The sequence below is a fragment of the Mus caroli genome, chromosome 4 (assembly GCF_900094665.2).
Source record: "Mus caroli chromosome 4, CAROLI_EIJ_v1.1, whole genome shotgun sequence".
Lineage (NCBI taxonomy): Eukaryota > Metazoa > Chordata > Mammalia > Rodentia > Muridae > Mus > Mus caroli.
In genome coordinates this window covers 21281468-21306128 of record NC_034573.1, presented here as the reverse complement: position 1 = coordinate 21306128, position 24661 = coordinate 21281468, and positions in this window count along the sequence as shown.

Here is a 24661-nt window from a genome sequence, read left to right as displayed (position 1 = left end):
CAGCACTCGGGAGGCAGAGGCAGGCGGATTTCTGAGTTCGAGGCCAGCCTGGTCTACAAAGTGAGTTCCAGGACAGCCAGGGCTATACAGAGAAACCCTGTCTCGAAAAAAAAAAANAAAAAAAAAACAAAAAAAACAAAAAAAAACTAAAAGAGACTGAAAATAAACTTTTAACGAAGGTCAAATTTTTTTTGACAAAGGTACTTTAAATATTAATGAGGGAAAACCAATCTTTTTTATAAAGGATATTGGCAAATCAAGCAAAAGCAAAAGGAAGAAACTAGTTCTTTGGCCTCAATCAGTTACTCAAAAAGTCAACTAATAATACATGACATTTGTAAATAGATCTGAAGATGTAAAACTAAATTTTTGATGATAAACAGCTCAAAATCAGGGTTTTCATTGTTATAGATCAATTTTCTATAACTGTTCCAAAACCAGAAATGATATTTCTTAGTATGAGTATGTCTCTTGAAATGTTACAATTATACTTAGAATTCCATAATAAAATGTCACAAGTTTGATGACATAAATCCCAAAAGTTATTTTCTTTGATTCCAGGATGCCAAATGTGTAAGGTAAAGTGCTTGGAGACCTCCAGTTAGGCTGCAGCCAGCACCTTGTGGACTTGGATGTCCTTGGTAGATTTTTCACTTTGCCAATTCATTTTGTGAAGAGAAAGGAAGGCTTACCTTTTACTCTATTTATAATGTTGCTATTATAATAGAGCTTCATGCTTACTCTCTTAATTGCCTCATTAAATCACTATATCCATAGGCAATGGATATAGTACAAGAGTTACGAGGTTTAAAAAAAAACAAAAAGAAGAAAAAAACTCCACAGTCTTCTAGAGCTCTGATCTATTTTCAGTGGCTTACACATACATAGCTTGCAAGGAAATAAAACTACTTTATAGAGAGAATACATTCTAGAATGTAGAATTTTATCATGAAATTATTTTATTTATGGTTTTGGAGGAGAGATTTAGGATTTCATCAATTCTTGACAAAGTACAATTGTGATAATAATAGAGGGTTGCATTTTGAGCAAATCTCTATATGATGCAGAACTAATACCTAGTGAAATATATCAAACTAACTCACCATGGGGCATGCATGAAATTTTTTTGTTTAATCTTTCTATTCTAACCTTTCACCGCTTACACAGAGTTTATTGTATCATGACTATTCAGTTTTTGTTATCTATGTTTTTTTAATCTCTAAACTCATCTTGCGTCCTTACCAGCCAGCATACTCTCAGACTATTACATCATATTTTGCCCTCCTACTGGTGTCACAAAAGTAAGCTATAAATTTCCCATTTATTTCTTGCACAATTTAAGAAGTAAGTTTCTTTTCCAGTGAAAGACAAAAAAAAAAAAAATCAGAGACATTAAAATAGGCCATGAGGTTACATTATTAGATTTTCCTTCTTGAGTATAGATGCAATTTGATAAGCTGTCTCAAACTCCTCCTGCCATGACTTCCCTGCAACACTTGACTGTATCCTGGAATTGTGAGCCATAAAAAAATCCTTTCTCCATTAAAATTGAAGCACCTATGACAAAATGTAACATAGGAGTGGTAGATCTCTGCATTGAACACTCTCTTACATTTTATCAATCATGTTATTGTTTTCTGGAAATGAAGATCATTACAAAAAAGTCAAAACTGTTCAAAATATAGACAACCAACAATAGGATGCTCAGAATCAACTGATACAGCTATAATATTACTCTTACAGCTAAATCTAAGGGAATATCAAAGAAATTGGAGAAGAAAGCGTATAAGAACCAGAAGATACAGATGTCTGTTGTGATTTATAGCAGCTTTCATTTTTTATTAGATATTTTTGTTATTTACATTTTAAATGTTATCCCCATTCCTGATCTCCGCTCTGAAAACCCCTATCCCCTCCACCCTCACCCTGCTTACCAACCCACCCACTCCCACTTCTTGTCCCTGGCATTGCCCTATACTGGGGCATAGAACCTTCACAGGACCAAGGTCCACTCCTCCCATTGATGACTGACTAGGCCATCCTCTGCTACATATGCACCTAGAGCCATGAGTTCCACCATGTGTTTTCTTTGATTGGTGGTTTAGACCCAGCAAGCTCTAGGGATACTAATTAGTTCATATTGTAGTTCCTCCTATGGGGCTGTAAACCACTTCAGCTCCTTGAGTACTTTCTCTAGCTCCTTCATTCGGGATCTGTGCTAAGTCCAATGGATGGTTATGAGCATCCACTTCTGAATTTGTCAGCACTGGAAGAGCCTCTCAGGAAACAGCTATATCAGGCTCCTGTCATGAAAACTAGCCCCACAAAATCGAAACAAAAGATTGCCTATACTATACCCTAGCAATGACAATATCAGTGGGGGAGAATCTCACTAAGCTACAGGCAATTAGCCACTACTGAGAGAAAAAATACAAGTTTTATCCAGGGACAAATTTCCTGATAGGTTATCAAATTTCAAATAACAAGATTTAAACATAGACACATATGAACAGCACTAAAGAGCCCAGGTATAGTATAAATGCTCTAGCAAGGCCCATTGTCCTTTCTTTGTGCTGCCTGGCAATCCAGATGTAGAACTCTCAGCTACTTCTCAAGCACCATATCTGCCTACATATCAGCCATGATGATAATGGATTAAACCTCTGAAACTATAAGCCAGCCCAAATTAAATATTTTTCTTTATAGGAGTTTTTTGTGGTCATGGTGCCTCTTCACAACAGTAAAAGTTTGACTAAGACAAGTTTCTACCTTGACATCTATACAATGATAGACCATCATTTGGAATTGAAAACATTCCCATCCTTCCTTAACTTTCTATTTGCTACAGTATTTTAAACCAGAAACACAAATGAAACTAGGAGAACTATCATACCTAAGGTTGTAGCTTCTTCTAACCCACTGAGGGTGTAAGTCCACAAAAGAAAAAAACAAAACAAAACAAAAAAACAAAAACGAAACTCAGCATTTTCATTTTGGCTATCTGCTATATCTGAAGCACTGATTTCTGGCCTTGAAATTGGACATGCATTAGTTCATCAACTTCTTGGGATTCAAACTCAATATTAAATTGTATCAGAGCCTTATTGACATTTCTAGCTTAGAGTTGAAAGTATCCAAGGTTTTTAGCATCATAGTCATACAAATATTTTATCTAATTTTTGATCACTTTTCTCTCTATATTTCTCTTCCAATTTCTCTGTATCTTTCATTCTCTCACTCTCCATTCCTCCATTCCTTTTTTTTTTTTTTCTATTTCTTTGGAGATCCATGACCACGGTCATGGAATCACAGTCCAAGAATCGTCCACTTCATGTGATCATCAAGAAGAAAGGTAGATTCAGGGGAAGGGAGATGGGGGTGGGGGGTGAAGTGAGTGGGAGGTAGAGGGTGAAGTATTTATCTGTTTGAATACTTGGCTATAGGGAGTGGCACTACTAGGAGGTATGACCTTACTGGAAGAAGTGTGTCACTGTGTGGGTGGGTTTCGAGGCTTACTATTCTCAACCTCTACCTTGGGGAGACAATAGTCACCTTCTGGCTGCCTTCCGATCAAGATATAGAACTCTCAGCTCCTCCAACACTAAGTCAGCTTGCTGGATGCCATGCTTCCCACCATGATAATAATGGATTACACTCTGATATTGTAAGTAAGCCCCAATGAAACATTTGCTTTTACAAAAGTTGCCATATACATGGTGTCTCTTCACAGCAATATAACCTTAACTAAAGTACTTTTTAATTTAACACCATAAACAGCAGCTTATATAAATAGCTCAGTGTTCATTTTTCTTATTTTACTGTAGGTTTTCTAAATTTTAAGTTAGAACATATTTACACCATGCCCATGTAGGCAACACTATTGAAATTAGTCATACAATGGGTCATACAAGCAGAAAAGTCTTGAAATACAAATAGGACTGGTTGGATAGAAAAGGGATATTAATCAGAGGAAGGGGAATTCAACAATGCACCAGTGGAAAAGGAAGCTCTATACTCATTGTACAATTATTTGAAGCTGTCAAAGAATGAAAAATAAAAGATAAGAAGAAAGAAGGTCTACCACACTAAATAAGTTGAACTTAACAGATTAAAACTGACCAGGAAATAAACAACAAAAAAACGTAGATGAAATAGAATTACCAATGTATACATATAAATTTATAAATGACCAAAATTACCTATATAAACACATGTCCAATCAGAAATTGAACAACATGATTTAATTATTTATGCCATAGATTCAACATGCTATGAAGAAATACTAAAGGATATAGTGGTAATATAAATGGGGCCAAAGACTGCAAGGATATTTACAGACAATAAAATGAGAAGTCCTAAATACAATTCTGTGTACTTTCAGAATTAAATGTTTCAAAAGACAGGTGTTATTAAAAATTTTTAAACATATTAGCAGGAGTTCTTTTGATTTATTTGACATATATGTAAATACATGTTTATTTCACAATTTGTATACCTATTTCACAATTATGCATGAGTCAGTGTACATTTTCCATCTCTTACTCTTCATAACTTTGGATTTTTTGACCATTTTCTGTCCTCCCTATATACTCACAGCAGCCAATGCTACTGAATAAACTAAGTAGTTAGCCATGTATGGTTATGTGCTACAAGACATGCACTGTCTCTCCCTTGTTACTTTCACTGCGGAGCTTCAACACTTTAGGTCTGTAAATCTATTTATTTATTTTTTAATTTATTTTTATTTTATTTTATTTATTATTATTCTTTTGTTGTTGTTGCTTTTTTGAGAAAGGATTTCTTTATATAGCCCTGGCTGTCCTGGAACTCACTTCGTAGACTAGGCTGGCCTTGAACTCAGAAATCCACCTGCCTCTGCCTCCTGAGTGCTGGGATTAAAGGTATGCACAACTACACCTGGCCAAGTCTGTAAATTTATAAGGGCAGGAGCCCAGCTTAGATGTGTTTGCAGGGTGACTGGTGAAAATACAAGCATACTTTTTCAAGTTAAAACTTAACATCCATGAGAAATTTATAACCATCACCACTGGAACATTGATGCATATTTATAGTCTAAGCTATAAAAGTCTAAAAATTATGTCAATATCAATGTAATATTTTATAAATTCAATTTTGTAATAGAATTATTTTCTTTAGAGCCCTACAATAGGAATAGAAGTTTGTCTGCTGGATGAATAAGATTTGCTTCAGAGGGATTCAATTGTGCATTTTTGGAAGTTAAAGAGAAACATTCTGAGATTCTTCTGTAAATTAAAATTACATTTACTAAAAGTTCAACCTAAACAGCAAAGTGATATTCAGAAGAGAGTAGCAGCCACATCTCTACAAGATAATATACTTCTATGGTTCTTGAATTAATATCATAACACTAAGACATCAGAGGGAATTGTGTCTGTTCAAAACAGACATTTGTAAAATGTGGAGGGGGGTGTTGGGGTGATGGGCAAAGAAATAAAATGGCAATTTCCTTAATTTTTAAATTGTTAAAATTTTGAGTCATTACAAATAAGATCAAGCAAAATTTATTCTTGAAAAGTATATATGCTAAATGAACTCTGTTCCAGACATGTTAATGGTGAATGTACAAAGACATTTTTTCTTGACTATGCACTTTAAGTAATATTTTCCTTTGAAGTAAGTACTCATCATCAGGTAAGCAAGGAAGCAATATCTGTTACTGTATAAGTTTATAAGTTCATAGCAAATTCCCAGAAAACACCCCTGTGAGCAGAGTGGTATCTCGGGAAGAGAGGGTCAGGGAGGATTTTTCCAAAATTGCTGAATACTAATAGCTCTTGTTGGTGTTAAAAGATTTCATGGAGAGCTTGGGTATTGGGACCTGCTTTGGAATGGATACTATTAAGAAACAAAGAATAATTGAGTTTACTTGGTGATTGGCAATGATGATAAGACAAACCTTCTCCACTAGGCAGAATAGGGAGATGTTTCTGTCTTGGACAATGTTTGTCCTAATTTCTATGGTAAGATGATAGCTTTCTCTTAGAAGTTGTTAATATTAAAGTGTAAAGTAGAAAAGTAATGGCTAAGGAAGAATAAAGTCCCTGTGGGTGATGGGAGGGGTACGTAGTCAGATGGGAGAAAAAGGTGAAATACATGAACTTGTCACAAGTGTGAGGGTTTGTATATGCTTGTCACTGGGAGTGGCACGATGTAGCCTTGTTGGCATGGGTGTCTCACTGTGGATATGGGCTTTAATATCCACTTCCTAACTGCCTGGAAGTCAGTCTTGTCTTTTTGGCTTTGGAACAACATGTAGAACTCTCAGCTCCTCCAGGACCATGCCTGCCCAGACACTGTAATGCTCCTGCCTTGTAGATGATGGACTGAACCTCTGAACCTGTAAGTCAATCCCAATTAAATGTTGTCCTTATAAGATTTTCCTTGGTCATGATTTCTGTTCACAGCAGTAAAACTCTAATTTAGACAACAATGAAACAGTTTTTTTATAAATAAATTACACTCATACAAAGTTAAAAAAATAAAAAAGCAACCAAAAAACAAACAAACAAATAACTGCTACATAAACAAACCCCAGAGAAATGCTCTAGCTTTCTCCATTTAGCACCAAGCTAAGTCTTTTTTTGGCAACTTCTTTTTTTTATTTATTTGTCACCTCTTTTCTTTTCTTTTTTTTAAAGCACAAGAAATAAAATTTCTTCACTAAGAAAGTGTGTTTTCCAAGTGGTACATTTAAAAAGCTAAAACTTAAATATGTTCTCAAAACGTTCATTTCACCTCTTTCAACTACCTACATACCCACTTTCTAACTTATATATTCCCACTAATTTATTCTGTTGTGTTTGAGTCATTATTTGTGTCAATTAGTTCTTTAAGAACTTGGTTCATCAACAATATGAACTAACCAGGACCCCCGGAGCTCGTGTCTCTAGCTGCATATGTATCAAAAGATGGCCTAGTCGGCCATCAGTGGAAAGAGAGGCCCATTGGTCGTGCAAACTTTATATGCCTCAGTACAGGGGAATGCCTGGGCCAAGAGGTGGGAGTGGGTGGGTAGGGGAATGGGGTGGGGAGGGTATGGGGGACTTTTGGGATAGCATTGGAAATGTAAATGAGGAAAATACCTAATAAAAAAATTAAAAAAAAAAAGAACTTGGTTCATGTACTTTGACAATATGCAACCCCCTACCTACTCCAACTCTGCCTAGATCCATTATTCGCTCACTACTCTTCCAACTATGTCATTTTAAAAAAAATGTGCTGCCCTAATATTCTTATATACTTGGTTGTGGTAGCTATTTTTTCTTCCCTTAAAGGCCATAGCATTAAATAAAATTCTCTACTAGCAGATATCAATTTCCAATAGCTCCTCAGCTCAGCATAGGACTTCATGCCTTCTTTTTCTTTCTGCAATGAAATTTTATCTGGCTCCAGGTTGCACAGATCTTGTGCATCCTGTTAAAACTGCTGAGTTCATATGTATAACTGACCTTTTATGTCTGGAAAACATTGTTTCTTATAGTCATCCACAACCTCTGGCTTTTCTTTCCTTCTTTTCTTCTACAATGATCCCTAAGTCTTGGAAGGATAGGGTGTAATAGAGGTACATCATTTAGGGAAGAATATTGTGCAGTACTTTATACTGGTACTTTGAGCAGTAGGAGGTCTCTATGTTTGTTACTACATACTACAAAATAAGTTTCTCTGATGAGAGTGAGAGAAGTACTAATCTTTGCAGATAATAGTACCTCATTGGGAATATGGTTAATACCATGGCCATCTAGCAGAACAGTAATGGTAGATTCTCCCTCTGAGCCTATGGCCTGTCTATATACCAGTTCTTGGGCCCAGTACTAGTGTCAGGTATGGGCTTCATCTTGTGGATCAGGTCTTAAGCCCAATCAGAAAATGGTTATATATTTCCATGACATTTATCTACTACTATAATAGTGGAATACTCTTGCACAAAATAAAATATGTACAAATTAATTATAAGAATAAACTTTACTGATAATTTGCATGCTATAAAATTATCAGATTTATTAAGGTACAATTAGCATAAGATAAATACATGTATTTATATATGTATAATTGTATCTTTCCACCATTAATTTATTTATTCACTTTACATCCCAATCATTGTCTCTTTTCCAAGTCCCCCCTCACAAAGTTCCTTCCCTATTCCTTCCTCTACTTCTTCTCAGAGAGCATAGAGGTACCCCCTGCATATCCTCAATGCCCCAGTGTAGGATAACGCTAGGGTGGGGAGGCAGGAGTGGGTGGGTTGGGGAACACCCTCATAGAAGTGGGGTGGGGGAAGGAATGGGATAGGTAGTTTCCAGGGGGAAATCCAGGAAAAGGGATAACATTTGAAATGTAAATAAAAAAAATATCCAATTAAAAAAGAAGAAATAAAACGAGATTAATAATTGACAAAAATAAAACTAAAAGAAAAGTAGGAATTCCATTTTTCTAGGCATGCATGGCTGCCTCCATTAGTATTAACGTTGAGGACCACTACACAGTGACTTACAACATATTATCACCATAGTATATGTTAGGGTATACTTGAATTATACAGCATATGCGTTTGTGCAAATGTTGCATGGCGTGAATCTGCCACTAGAATATACTACAAGTATTTTTCTGCCTGAAAGGTCCTTATTGCTTTTCCTGTCACTCTTTCCTAACAGACTTTGTAACTGCATTATTCAAGATTAGTGAACTTTTCAGAGCAGCTTCTTTTAATTGGTAATATGCATTGATGTTTATTCCAGACATTAATCCATGCTTAATATGTCATTTAATTTTAGAATTGAGCGGCATTCCCTTGTACAAATGCATCATTTATTCTTTCTCACAGACCTTCACATGCATCCTGGGATGGAATTGAATGTATGATAATGCTGAGGCTAGCTGTAGTTTTCTCCTGCTTCCACCTGACAAGTGCTGGGTTTACACGTGTATGCTACAATCCCTAGGTAGTTGATTTATAATTTTATAATTGTTTAATATTGAAGTTAAATTTTTTTATTAATCATTCCATTAGTTTACATCTCAAATAATATCCTCCTTCCTAGTTATCCATCCACAAACCCATCTCACATCTGCCCTCTCCCCCCTCTCCTTTGCCTCTATGTGAATGCTCCCCAACTCACACTACCCAGCTACCCACTTCTACCCTACTGCTTCAGCATCCCCCATACATTGGGGCATCAAACCTCCACAGGACCTGAAGTTTAAATTTATTTGTATATTTTAGAGAGCTATTCTTTTTAAGATATATATTTTTGTGCATGTCTGACAATTTCTGGATTCTATTCTTATTCTTCTAAGAGTATCTGCTATGGCAGATACTTATATTTGCCTTATGGAGATCTTATCCATATGTACCTCATTTTTTAGCCAGTAAGAGTATTCAAATTAAGTTCAGGTAATTCTTTCATAGAAACATATTTGTTTGTTGTAGTTCCATGACTTTTTCAGTCATGGAACTACACTTTTTAGATGACATGACAAATTGCCATAAGTTGCAAGCCTTAAATAGCATACTGTTAATTCGCATATTTATGGAAGCTGTAATTCAAGAAGATTTTTTTGTTTGTTTGTTTGTTTGTTTGTTTTGAAATTTGAAATGTATCTTAATTGAGAGTCCAGTGTGGATTCCTCCTTGCTGTTGTGCAGAGAAATCTTGCATTGTTGTCCTGTAATTGCAGAAAATACATCTAGGGTGTGTACCAGTTTTGGTATCTATTTCTATAAAGGTAATAACTCTATAATGAGAGGCCTTCCACCTCTTCACAGTTACCTCATATTACTATTCCATTGGAGGTTAGAGGTTAAGGTGTCAATATTAGAATTGAGAATATGTATTTTATAAGTGGATCACTATAGAAAAGTTTCTAATTTTCAGACAGAATTATATATTAGAACTACAAACATCATGACGTTATAATTCTCCTGTTTTATACTTTTCCATCCTGGACCAAGCATAATATCTGTTACATAGACAATGAAGTATCAGAATCAGTGAAATGAGCAACTATAGGGATGGATACAGGTTTCTGTCATTTGATAAAATTCTACTTGCATTCTGAAGTCTGTACCCAATCCTTCCATTAATTAACATATTGCAATGCTTCCTAGAGTCTACTGGTTCTGCAGAGATCCTCTACTCACCACAGATGGGAAACTTTAGTCACTGTGTGCTCGACATCAGATCAGTATTCATCATTGCTTTTGCCTTTACAGCTTTATATCCTTTGTTTGGTTCCCCTGACAGGTACTCTCACAGTTCTCTTCCTGTGTAAGTACTGCTTATGTTGGCACAAGGTCACCAGTAGCTTTCATCTTTACCACTCTGTACTCAAGTCACACACCATTCCACACATATGTGGCAGATTGCAAACTTCCAATCTAAGTCTTCTACAATAGCTTCATTTTATTGAAAGTGACAAGAACTGCATGCTTTTAAAGAAATTCAACAACTGTCTTTGCTTTCTCTTCCCTCTTATTAAATTAACAAGGATTCTGTGATTAAAATTTTAAGAAACAATCATTTATTATTTTTAAATGTGTATTTGGAATGAAACCTTTTAAGAGTACCTGTTACTAATTTTAACCAATTTTTTATATCTTATTTTTTCAGGTACAGATCATTTTCTGGACAATTGTAAAGCCATGTACTGAGAAAGAATTTCATATATTTTCTTTATGAAGTACTGGAAATGTTTTCTCTATTCCTCTGGGTGGCATAACAATCCTATACTACATATAGAAACTGGAACTACTGCAGTAGTTCTGTTTCTTCAGTCAAAGCCACAATCACAGCTGTTGGAGCCCAACAAAGGCTGGCCCTACAGAACTAATTCATCATGATTCCCTCAGAAATAAGTTGTATATTCTTCTAGACTTGAAACACATCTTAGTAAATCATTGAATTTAATATCTTAGTTTCTATCTTATGTTAATCATTTATAATAAAAATAACAACCTAATGATTTAAATAAAAAGTTTGGTATCTCAAAGAAACTAATAATAAGGATTATCAGTAAGAGACAGAAAAGGAAATCAGAATAAAATCAAGACAATACTAGGCCTAAGTGATTCTCACCTATATCTCAATATGATATCATGACAAAAGGGTGTTAAAATTTTGATTTCACAGTGTTGAAAAATGGGTATTTGGGAAATCAGAGAAACAAAGTTTTATGATTTTACAGAACTGAATTATCCATCACCATTAACATTAATTAGAACCCCAGTCTCCAAAAGCCAAAAAGTTTCAACTTAGGAAGAAAAATTATTTAATGGACAGTTTAATGTCAAGATAATAGTAGATAGTAGATAATAAAATTAATAGCAAACGTTACTGAGAATTAGGAAGCAATAGGATTGTGTCAAATTTTTCATTAATTTATTTATTTATTCACTGTACATATGAATCACAGTCCTCTCTTTCCTTCCAGGCACTACCTCACATAGTTCCACTTCCTTTCCCTCCCCTTCTGTTCTGGGAAGAGGAAGGTCCCCCTTGGAAGCAAGTTACCCTGGCATGACTAGGCACTACAGGGCTAGGCACATCCTTGACCACTGCAAGGCAGTCCAGTTAGGGGGATAGAATCCACAGGCAGGCAACAGAGTTTAGTACAACACCTGCTGCAATGAGGGCCCCTATACAAAGACCAGTCTGTACATCTGCTATTAGGGTATGTTGGAGTCGGGGAGCTAGGTCCAAACCATGTGTTCTTTGGCTGGTGGTTCAGTCTCTGGGAACTCCCAAGAATCCAGGTTAGTTAACTCTGTTTGTCTTTCTGTTTAGTCCCCATCCCTTCCTGGTCTCTCAACCTTCCCCAGACTTTTACTAAAGACTTCCTGAGCTCCATATAACATTGGGTCTCTGAATCTTTTTTCATTGGCTGTTGGGTGAAGCCTCTCAGAAGACAGTTATGCTAGGCTCCTATCTGAAAGCATAACAGAGTATCATTAATAGTGTCAGGGATTGGTTCTCGCCAATGGGAAGGTTCTCAGCTTGGGCCAGTCATCGGTTGGCCATTCCCTCAATCTCTGTGTCATCTTTGTCCCTGCACTTCTTGTAGACTGGAAAAATTTGGGGTTGAATGATTTGTGGGTGCATTGGTATCCTTATTACTCCACTGGAGGACCTGCTTGGCTAAAGGAGGTGGCTATGTCACAGTTCCATATTCCCCACTTATAGGAATATTAGCTAGAGTCACCCTCATAGACTCCCTGGAGACTTCTTTATATGTTTGCTCTTTAACTTCTTTCTATAGACAGAATAATGTCAAAATAATATTATCAGTCTTTCTCCTTGTTCCTTACTGTAAATTCTTCAGAATCCAACATAATTCATTTTCAGGATATTTAGAGATCTGTTCAGTGTATGAAGCATAAACTCTGCAAGCATTGGAACAAATACCACAACCCTGTAGAAGGGTTAATTTCTTGGATCTCTCTCCCCCCCTTCTCCCTCTCCCCTTCCTTTCCCCCTCCCTTCCTCATCTCTCATCTTTCTCTCTCCTCTCTCCTCTCTATTATGTAAATGTGAATATGGTTTTTCTGAGTGTGTGCCCATCTGCCGTACTTGGGTGTGGTTCCTGAGAAAACATCTACCTTCTTTTTTGAAACAGGGTTTATAATTGAGTCAGTAGTTCACCGTTTAGATTACATTTTGAAGCAAGTAAGCAAGTCCCAAGGGCCCACTTATTTCTTCCTCCCTAACAGCAGCAGTATAAATATGGACCATTATAACTGACTTTTATTATCTCAGTTCTGGGTGTTAAACTCTGCTCCTCATGCTTGCATGGCAAGCACTTTATTAAATGAACTGCCTATCAAACATTTTTTGATATATTAAATAATTTTCACAATCCACTCCCAGAACTTCTTTATTCTCTCTATGTTCAAATATCTGAACATTTGTTTCCTTATCCATTCTCAGTAAAGATTTTTTCATTTTTGTCTCTATAGTGAAAGAAACAAGACATACAAAGAGTATTTTATCGGCGTGTTTGTAAATATGTTTACATATTCAAATATGTTTATAGTGTACTCTCCCTGTAGTTATATATAAGAATGTTGAAAAAATAATTGTTTATTAGTACTTATCATGAAAGAACACAAAGTTTCTTGTCTTTTATTATACCAGATGTTAAGGTCACATTTTCATGTAATGCATTTGAAAAGTTTAATATTGTTTTTCACATTACACCTCTCTCTTATTAAACAAGGAATATTTTACTATATCTGTGTTGCAGGTTGTCAGCAAGCTCTGAAGTATATATTTAGTAAAAATTATATTCATGCCAAACTCATTTTCTTGTGCTGTTATCCCCCTGAAGTGTTTGCTCAAAATTAACAGCACATGCACCATATAAGAGCCTGAGACTGAGACATATTCTTTCCTGTGGAAGGCTAGGGTCTACTTCAGGTTCTTGATTTCTTCCTATCACAAAATTTCACATTTTCATCTGCTCAGAATTGGTAATGATTCAATTTCCTGTGGATCTAAATCTTCACAAACTGTTTTTCAAGCCCCAGCAATTCTTAATGGTCAAATCATAAATACCAGAAAATAGCAGTTTAAACTAGAATTGCTGACAAGCCTTTAACTACCCTCACAGTGAATGATGTTGCCATAATGCACTCGATGAGATGTACTCCTCAGAGCTGATCACCGGTGGTGAGTCCATAAACTCCTGAATTAAGCCTTCACTGCACAGACCTTACACTTTTAAATTAGATTGCTTGCTGCCTGCTCTCCTTAGAGAAATCCAAGCTGTGGCTGGCATACATAGGCAAATGTAAACAGGGTAAACTAAACCACTCATCTCAGTTCTGAAGTACATTTCTATCATGCTGCTACTAAAGAAAAATGGTGTGATCAGCTTACCAGATATGCTTTTTGACACTTCTTATTAAGGACCTGCAGCCACTCCTATTATATGAAGAGAGAATAATAGGATTGCTACTGAACTGTGTGCTGGGCACCAGAAAGGAAGTGACTTAAAATATATGCAAAGGATCATTTTTATTTTAAATGACTGTATTCAATACCTTAGAATATTCTTATTTTCACACAATTTTAGGCATTAAATGATAAATTTTTCAATTCTGTATTCATATTGATAATTTTCTTCATAGTATGAATTTATTGTTGTTTTTAATTGAACTAGATTTACATCACTTTCTGCCTCCCTTTTCTTTCTTTCCTCCCTCCCAGTTAGTGATCCTCAAACATTACCCATATCCCCCATACTCTCTAGTTGATAACCTGTTTTTATTTATTAATATACATATACATACATATATATGCATAAGTGTGCATGTATATATGGATATGCACACACACACACACAAGCTATGAATCCCTTTTTTTAGTGGTAAAGTAGACTAACAGCAGAAAACTGACATTGGACAAACAATAAGGAGACTCACACATCTGAGAGTGCCTAAGTCTTCCTCTCAGTGGTCATTAAGTGCCTGTTGTTCTTTGTATAGTGTTCAGGCATGCAATATTTTCCTTCTTCCAGGTACATAAATTCATTTCTTTTCCAGTGTTCCTGTTCTTGTTTATTCAGCCATTTCTAGAAGAGATGGCTTCATAGCAGACTTCCTGGTACTATGGTTCTTACACATTTTCCACTCATTCTTATATGATGGTTGTTGAGTCACAGATACAGAGATTGTGATGTAGATGTATCTGTTATGAATGTGTTCCCAAAATCTGTTGATCTCAGCATTGCATCCAGTTGTGGCTTTCTGTGATGGTCTCCATTGTCTGTAAAAGTGGAAGGCATTTTTAAATGAGGAATGGTAGCTACACTAATTTGTGGTTACAAGGATAAGATTTAGAAAAGAGTGAGAAATTATCTTAGTTTACCAACATCATAGTAGTAGATTCTTTTAAGGTTGGTAACCTTACAGTGAATTAGCAGAGTTCCCAGGACTTGACATACTTCAGTCCCATTGAGTGGTTCATAAACCAAATTAGACAGCAGTTGCTTGATACCAACCTGTGAATAGATGCATTTTTCTACTACACATGTATCAGAATCATTTTGGTCTAGGAAACTGTATCACATTTTGAAGGACAGACTCTTTAGAAAGAATGGACTTTCGTTGGTAGTAGTCACATTTGCTAAGTAAAGATGGTTAATTCACACTATTTTTCAGAGATTCAGAATGTGCAGATCAGAAGGTATAAAAAGTTTGATGAACAATTCTATGAACTCTTTAATGAAGATTTATTGAATCTCCATTCCCCATGCTTTCTAACTTCAGCTACAACATAATATTGAATCTCATCTTGTATGAATTCAAACATGAACTGCATTTATTTTACCCCTAAAGTTCTCTCAGAATTTTTTTTATTTGTGGTATAAACCAAGTTATCATTAATTGAAACTAGTATTATTCTTAAATATATTAAAATTTAAAATGTATAAACTTATTGGAAAAATACTTCAGTATTTACATAGGGGGTTAAATATTTTATGATTTTAAGATCATAGAAAAATTGAAACAAAATGTATTTGCTTAAGTAATGCTATAATTTCCAATATTACTAAAACCGAGAAAGCATTTCTAATGTGTCTTCTTTAAAATAAAGGGTTTTCAAATAGCTTGAACTAAGACTAAACATGAAATCAAATTTAGTAAGCAGTAGCAAACATGATAACTATTTCATTTCTTTTCATTTAAAGGAGATTTTTATCTCACACAATATATCCTGAAGGTGTTTTCCTTCCTTCTACTGATCCACATTCCTCCTCAATTCATTCCACCTGTGTCCACCCCTTCTTATCTCTGATTGGAATACTAAGAGTATTCTAAAGGATTGATATGATAAAACATAACCTAACATGTTGAAATAGATAAAAACAAGCAAACAGAAGGGGAAAGTGTGATGAAATCTGGAAGCCATAATGTATATATATTTTTTAAAGTAGGGTAAAAACAGAAAAGAAAAATATGAAATAAAATAAAATATATTAAGAATTAAAACAGAAAATCTCTGTCATGATATTATAAAAGAAAAAAACCTGCAAAGGTGCCTTGAGTGTTTTCTCTTGGTCATCAACTTCTAGACATGCAGCCTACCCTTATAAGTAGCTCCTTTCCCAAGTTAAGACTCTTTTGGAGGAAACTAAATTTTCATTTTCAAGTACTTAATCATTAGAGATACTTCTGAGTTAGAGATGAAGGTATTAATCCAGTTCTCCTTTCAACTTCAGCACACCATCTGAAACAAAAGCATATAGATTCTATTCATACTGCCATGGTCTCTATAAATTTATGTGTGCATAGATCCTATTGATTTACAGGGATTTGTTTTGTTGGTGTCTTCAATCCCCTCTGTCTCTTAGAATCTCTCTTCTTCCTCTCCTGGTTTTCTTCTATCTGCTACAGCTGCAAGCCTCTCAGTCTTTATTTTAATCTTGATGTATACTTTTCATCTGCTATATCATCTCTAAGTCTTCCCGGGCTTAAGTCTGTTTGAAAAGTTTCAATCAGAAGAAATAAAGATTGACAAAAATTGTAAATAAGGGAATTTGCAATAGATCAAGAAACATTACTATGTTCTTGGTGTTACATTTCCCAAAGTGCTCAATATTGCTATCAGATCATATCTAGAGCCTGTCTGTGCTATGTACAGAATTAATCCAAAAAGTTGTTCTTTAATCCAAACAGTATTTGCATTTTTAAGTTCTTTGTGATCATTTGCCATTGTTCGTAACAAGTGAGCAGTCTTTTTTGAGACCTCTACCAATCTTTGCAACTGAGATGCAATTCCGCTATTCAGTCCTATAGAGAGTTATGTTCTCTTACTTAGGTTCTACTTCACTCCCTCTTCTATTGATATACTTGAAATGCCTTAATATTAATTAGAAAACAGCTAGCTTTAAAGCCTCTGTAATATTTTTATCTTATTCTCCCATTTGTTTCTTTGCATCATATATATTTTGTCTGTCATAAATTATTACCTCAATGAATGTAGTGTTTCAATGGTTAAGAATTTTGATCTTTTCTGTGTTTATAGTTATGTGCAATCTCAAATAAGACATTTTCCCCTTCACTGTCTGATCTAGAATACATTTCTTTTAGATTTTTTTTGTTGTTTTGTTTTGTTTTGGGGTTTTTTGTTTGTTTGTTTGTTTTATAGACAGGTCTCATTATGTAGTTCTGAATGACCTGGGACTCTCTATGTAGAGTATGCTGGCCTTAAACTTACAGAGATATATCTCTGACTCCAAAGTACTAAGATTAAAGGCATATACCACCACACTTTGCTAACTTTCTTAACTCAGGGAGATAAATTCCTTATCTAGCTTTCAGCCAGTGTCCAATTTCTCTTAAAATTATTTCATCTCAGACTCAGTTTGCAAGGTGAAATGATTAGCACAGAAAGTACAACCGAGTCACCTACTGCCTATCACTACATGCTAGTTTTGTTCAGACCATCTCCTACAAATACTTCATTTACTACTCTAGCACAGTCTTCTTTTTAGTTGTAATATTTAGTTGAAAACACCGTGGTTTAAAATCTGTATGAATAATTTTCACCAACAGAATTGAATTTTGTTTCAATGCTTTGTTGTTCCATATAATTAGTACTCTAAAACACTTTTAGTTTGAATTTATATACACATGAATTTTAGAAAAATGCTCCCATTGTAGTGAACTCTGACCCAATCTTAGACTCATCTTGCCTAAAATTTACCAGAGTAAGGATTGAATACGTAGTTAAGAAAGTCTTCTCTTTGTGCTGTATTCATAGTAACATTGTTCACTCTGGTTGGGAGAAAGCTATTTTTAGAAAATGTTTTTATTTGTAAAATTGAATTAATCCTATAGGACAGTTTTATTTGGAGCTTAGATCTGAATATATAAGAATTGGGTATATCACTACCTCCCCTAAACCTCAAAGCGGTTTTGTAATAAAACACACTTAGTTCTTTTTTAACATTTTATTAATATTGTTTTTATTATACTTTCAGTTGAAGTATGGCTATCTAGAAGATTAACCAAGAAGAAAATGATACATTTTATGGGAATCAATATATAAAAACTTAAAATGAGAAAAAGAGGTCACCCATGTTGTTTCATAATTATACTATGGATTTTCCTTTCAATAAATTACTCTAGGATCACATCAAGCAAAAATATAAATTATCCATAAAGGATTTTACAGATGATCAGTGATGGTGATAATGTATAGCTCAACTGAAATGTATTATGCTAAAATAGGAGTTCAGTTCCTAAAGGGGAGAAATCTAATCAATAACTTGCTGAAAGAAAATTTATTAGAGCAGATCTAAAGTAATTTTATGGAGATATAAAGCAGACAAATATTAAACAAGGCAGCTAAAATTAATGTTTGATTTCTGCTCCATGAAAATATTAAACTGGTCTTAGTGAAATTGTATACTAGATTCTGAATGTTTTATTTCTGCAGCCAACCCAGAACATGAACAACCCATTGGCTAAGGGGTGACCTGTTTTAAAAAATTATATACAGGATAAACAGGATGATTCATTTCATAAAGCATACATTAAACAGTTTCTGCTCAGCTCCCCTCACAGCTCCATAAAGGAGACTAATGGTGAAATTTGAAGACAAAATATGAAAGGTGACTGAATATAGAGTTTTTGTTTGTTTGTTTGTTTGTTTGTTTGTTTGTATAATTTTTTCTTTGATTATGAGAAGGTAGTTCTCATTTGAATTTAAATATGCACACTTTTAAAATTTTGTCCTTATCAATAAATAATATAGAAATTCAATATAGAAACTGAAGTGTTCTAGTTTGGTTTTTATTTCTGTAATAAAGCAGCCTGACTAAAATTAAATTTAAGGAGAAAAGGATTTATTAGAATGGCATGTTTGGAACATAGTTCATTATAAAGAGAAGGAAAATAAGGAACTCAAATTAAGAATCTCAAGGGGAATATTTTCTTTACCCCTTTTAAATAGGACTGAAGCATCCATACTTTGGTCTTCCTTCTTCTTGAGCTTCATATAGTCTGTAAGTTGTATCATAGTTATTCTGACCTTGTTCCTAATATCCATTTATCAGTGAGTGCATACCATGTGAGTTCTTCTGTGATTGGGTTACCTCACTCAATTTGATATTTTCTAGCTCTATCCATTTGGCTGTGAATTCCATGAAGTCTTTATTTTTAATGGCTGAGTAGTACTCCACTGTGTAAATGTAGCATATTTTCTGTATCCATTCCTCTGCTGAGGAACATCTGGATTGTTTCCAGCATCTGGCTATTATAAATAAGGCTTTTATGAATATAGTTGAGTATGTATCTTTGATATATGTCAGAGTGTCTTTTGAGTATATGCTCAGGAGTGGTATATCTGGAACCTTAGGTAGAACTATGTCCAATTTTCTGAGGAACCACTAAACTGATTTCCAGAGTACAACCAGCTTGTAATCCCACCAGCAGTAGAGGAGTGTTCCTCTTTCTCCACATCCTATCCAGCATCTGGTGTCACCTGAGTTTTTGATCTTAGCCATTCTGACTGGTGTGAAGTGGAATATCAGGGTTGATTTTATTTGCATTTTTCCAGTGATTAAGGATGTTGAACATTTCTTTAGGTGCTTCTGGGCCATTCTAGATTCCTTCATTGGGAATTTTTGCTTAGCAGTGTACCCCATTTTTAATAATGTTAATTGATTCTCTGTTGTCTAACTTGAGTTCTTTGTATATATTGGATATTAGTCTTTTATCACTAATGTAGGATTACTAACTTACTATTTACTAATGTAGGATTGGTAAAGATCTTTTCCTAATCTCTAGGTTGAAATTTTGGCTTGATGACAGTGGCCTTTGCCTTTTAGAAGCTTTTCAATTTTATGAGATTCTATTTGTCTATACTAATCATTGGAGGTAGAGAGTGGAAGGAACTTGATAGGAAGAGAGGCCGGGAAGAGTAAAAAAGGGGGTTAGGATCAGGTGTGGGAGGAGATGGGGTGTTATATAGAGGGTGGGGAAATTGAACATAGGTATATAGCAGTGGGAGATGGGGAATTGAGGGTAGCCAGCAGAAGTAAGAGGCTCCCAGGACCAGCAGGGTGACATTAGCAGAAATACCCCCAAAAGGGGAGAGAGAACCTGTAGAAAACATATCCAGAAGTTAGACACAGCCCCATGTTGAGGGATAGGGCCACCCATCCTTCTCAAAAATTTAAACAAGAATTGTTCCTGTCTAAAGAAAATACAGGGACAAAGAGTGAAACAAAGACTGAAGGAAAGGCCATCCAGGAACTTCCCCACCTGGGGATCCATTGCATATGCAGTCACCAAACCCAATCACTATTGTTGATGCCAAGAAGTGCATGCTGACAAGAGCCTGGTATGTATGTCCCCAGAGAGGTTCTGCCAATACCTGACCAATGCAGATGCAGATATTCACAGCCAACAGTGCAACTGAGTCTGGTGATCTCAATGGAAGAGTTAGGGGAAGGACTGAAGGGGCAGAAGGGGATTGCAACCCCACAGTAAGAACAATATCAACTAACCTGACCACCTAGAGCTCCTAGGGGCTAAACCACCAATCAAAGAATACACATGGAGGGACCCATATATAGCAGAGGATTGTCTTATCTGACATCAATGGGAGGGGATGCCCTTTGTCTTGTTGAGGCTTGATACCTCAGCATAAGGGGACACTAGGGTGGTAAGGCAGGAATGGGAGGATGGATGGGGGGAGCACCCTCAAAGAGGCAAAGGGGTGGAGGCATGGGATGGGGGATTGTGGAGGTGAAAACAGTAAGGGGGACAACATTTGAACTGTAAATAAATAAAATAATGAAAAAAAAAAGACAGAAACTTACACTAGAAACAGCCACAAATTTGGGGGCTTAATGCCACTCTCTCACTCCCCCCTCACTCCCCCCTCCCCCCACTCCACAGAATCCAAGGGAGTTCTACTTTTCAAGTCTTGTCAAAACACTTGCCAACCAAATATCCTTCTACATTGTGGAAAAAGACTCTCAAGGCAGAAACTAAAGTAGAGGTCATATAGAAACACTGCCTCTGGCTTTCTCCTCATGGCTTACTTTGGCTTAGACCACCTGCTCAGGACTGCCATCAAGCAGACTGGCCTGAGGCCTTCTAAATCATTCATTAAAGAAGATTTTCTCAATTAAGTTTCCCACGTTTCAGACAACTCTAGCTTATGACAACTTAACAAAAAGCAAAAACAAACAAAACAAAAATCTAACCAGCACACCAATCCTCTCATATTTTGAGGGTAAATGTAAAATTAGGAAACATTAATTTGTGTTGTCTATATTCTGACATATCTTAAAATATTTGATTTTCAGAACACATTTTATGTAACATAAGCAAACACCATAACAAATATTACACACACACACACACACACACACACACACACACACACATTTATATATTCAAAAGACTAAAAAAAAAAAAAAAAAAAAAACATTCTTGGTAAAACTTCTGTATTTATCCTTACAGTAAGTAGAGTCATTAATGATGCTTTCAGTGAGAATTCCATTTATAAAAGAAAAGTCAAATTATTGTTTTCCAGCATACTATAATTCACACAGAAATGTATGCTTTTATATAGTGTGATGGCAAGCTGACTCTATTACCCAGAATTCCATATTTTACAAGTTCCATTTCTGTGACTTCTGAGACAAGGATATGTTTGCTTTTACAACATTCTGCTTATTATAGCCACAGGAAGTGTTAGTTAGATCTCTGGTCTCACTTTTGTGTCTCACAGGTTTATGCTACACTTGCCTCATTGATGAGAAAAATAAAACAAATGAAATGTGGGGCCCATCACAGCTGGAGCCTGGGTACTCACTTTCAGCTGAGAACTCATAATTAGGTTGTGTCCACTCAAGCACATAACTAAACGTACGGGTTCTGCTGCAGACAAGACTGTTCTGAGGCAATTTTATTTCTAATTATGGATTCTGGTAGAAAATGTTTGTACCTATTCTATGGTAGAATATATTCTTCTGAGAAATAAAGGAATCAAGATATTAAAGTCATTTTTTTTTAAATTGGAAGTTAGAGATAACTCTTATTTGAAAACATGCTTACGCTGCACTACTTCAGAGCTGGATTGAGCAGCTTCTGTAAGGAAAGGTTGGACCTGTAGAAGCAACCAAGTGTTGCTCGGTTTGTATTTCTTAATTGACAAGCCTGAATAAAAACCATATGTAACAAAAAAAAAAAAAAAGAAAACATGCTTACACATATATAAAAAATGAGTATTTTTAGAAAGATAAAAATAGTTTTTCCAGGGTCCTAGGTAAGAGCAAAGCATAGTATGTAATAATAGGTATGTGCTTGTAGAGATATATATTACAGTGGTAGATAAAAGAGAGCTATATACTATAATGGAGGTACAGAAACCTATATTCAAAGATGGCTATAAGTATAAGCAATATCATATACACCTCCCTATACAGAATTATTCAATCTTCAAACAATAAAAAATCTTCATGCCAGTTGGAAGTTGCTTTTTATTAGATGTTAGTGAAATCCCATAAACTACTATATAGACAACACAAGCAATTTCCATTGCACTTGGTTACCCTTTCACTCTAGAGGGTAAGATCCTAGTGATAAAAAACTGTATAAGGCAGAGTTATATGACTTGGAGAAAGCTGGCTGTTAGTGACCTGGAAGATTCATCCCAACCAACTAGCTTTCATGATGCTGAAAGATCCTATGCAAGAGAACATGATCAACAGCCTCACCAAGCTGGGAGCTCTGTGAGTTACAGTACCAATCAGCCTATCCAGACAGGCCTATTACTATAATAATGGCAGGATTGTTTTGGGGGTAACCAACTTTTATTGGGGTAACTCAAACCAAACAAGTGAAAAATCTGTACAATAACTTCAAGTCTCTCAAGAAAGAAATCCAAGAATATCTCAGAAAAAGGAGATCTCCCATGCACATGGATTGGCAGGATTAACATGGAAAAAAATGGCCAACCTACCAACGGCAATCTATAGATTCAATGCAATCCCTGTCAAAATCCCAACACAATTCTTCAAAGACATGGAAAGAGCAGTTCTCAAATTCATCTGGAAAGGCAAAGAACCCAGAATAGCAAAAACAAGTTTTAACAATAAAAAAAACTTCTGGGGGAATCACCATCCCTAACCTCAAGCTATACTACAGAGCAGTTATGATAAAAAGTGCATGGTTGGTACAGAGACAGACAAGTTGATCAATGAGAAAAAATTGAAGACAGATGTAAAACCACACGCATACAGACACTTGATCTTTGACAAAGAAGCCAAAAAATATACAATGAAAAATGAAAGCATCTTCAGTAAATGGTGCTGGTCTAACTGTCTGTATGTAGAAAAAATGAAAATATATCCATATTTGTCACTTTGAGCAAAGTTTAAGTCCAAGTGGATCAAGAACCTCAACATAAAACCAGATACATTGAGACTAATAGAAGAGAAAGTGGGGACAAAACCTCAACCTCATGGGTACAAGAGGAAATTTCCTAAACAGAACTCCAATGGCTCACACTCTAAGAATAAGAATTGATAAATGGGACCTCATGAAAATGGAAATCTTCTGTAAGGCAAAGCACCTAGCCAATAGAACAAGTTGGCAACCTACAGATAGGGAAAAAAATCGTCACTAACCCTACATATGATAGAGGGTTAGTATTCAAAATACATAAAGAACTCAAGAAATTAACCTCCAAAAAACCCAAAGAAACCAAATTTAAAAATGTGGTGCAGAACTAAACAGAGATTTCACAAGAGAAGAATCCCCAATGGTTGAGAAGCACTTAAAGAAGTAGTCAAAGTTCTTAGTCACCACAGGGAATGCAAATCAAAATGACCCTGAGATTCCAACTTATACCAATCACAATGGCTAAGATAAAAAAAAATCAAGTGACAGCATATACTGGCAAGGGTGTGCAGAAAGAGGAACACTTCTCCACTGCTGATGTGATTGCAAACTGGTACAATCACTCTGGAAATCAATCTGGAGATTCCTCAGAAAATTGGAAATAGATCTACCTGAAAATCCAGCTATACCACTCTTGGGTATATACCCAAAAGATGCCCCACCATGCCACAGAAGCACATGTTTCACTATGCTCATAGTGGCCTTGTTTGTTATAGACAGAAGTTGAAAATAACTCAAAGGTCCCACAATGGGAGAATGGATACAGAAAATGTGGTTCATTTACACAGTGGAATACTACTTAGCTATTAAGAATGAGGACATCCTGAGTTTTGCAGGTAAATGGATAGAACTACAAAATATCATCCTGAGTGAGGTAACTGAGACCCCAAAACAGGCATTAACTGCAGAAACAAAAATAGAGGAGATCCTGAGAAAAGAGAGGTCCAGAGAGAGACCCAATTTTGGATCCAGCTCAAGGGGAGGCCCCAAGGCCTGACACTATTACTGAGGCTATGGTGTCCTCACAAAAAGGGGCCTATCACGACTGCCCTCAGAAAGACACAACAATCAGCTTAAAGCATCAGATACAGATATTTACACCCAACCAATGGACAGAAGATGCTGACCCCTGAGGTTGAATTAAGGAAAAGCTGGAAGAAGCTGAAAAGGTGGGAGATCCTGTAGGAGGACCAACAGTCTC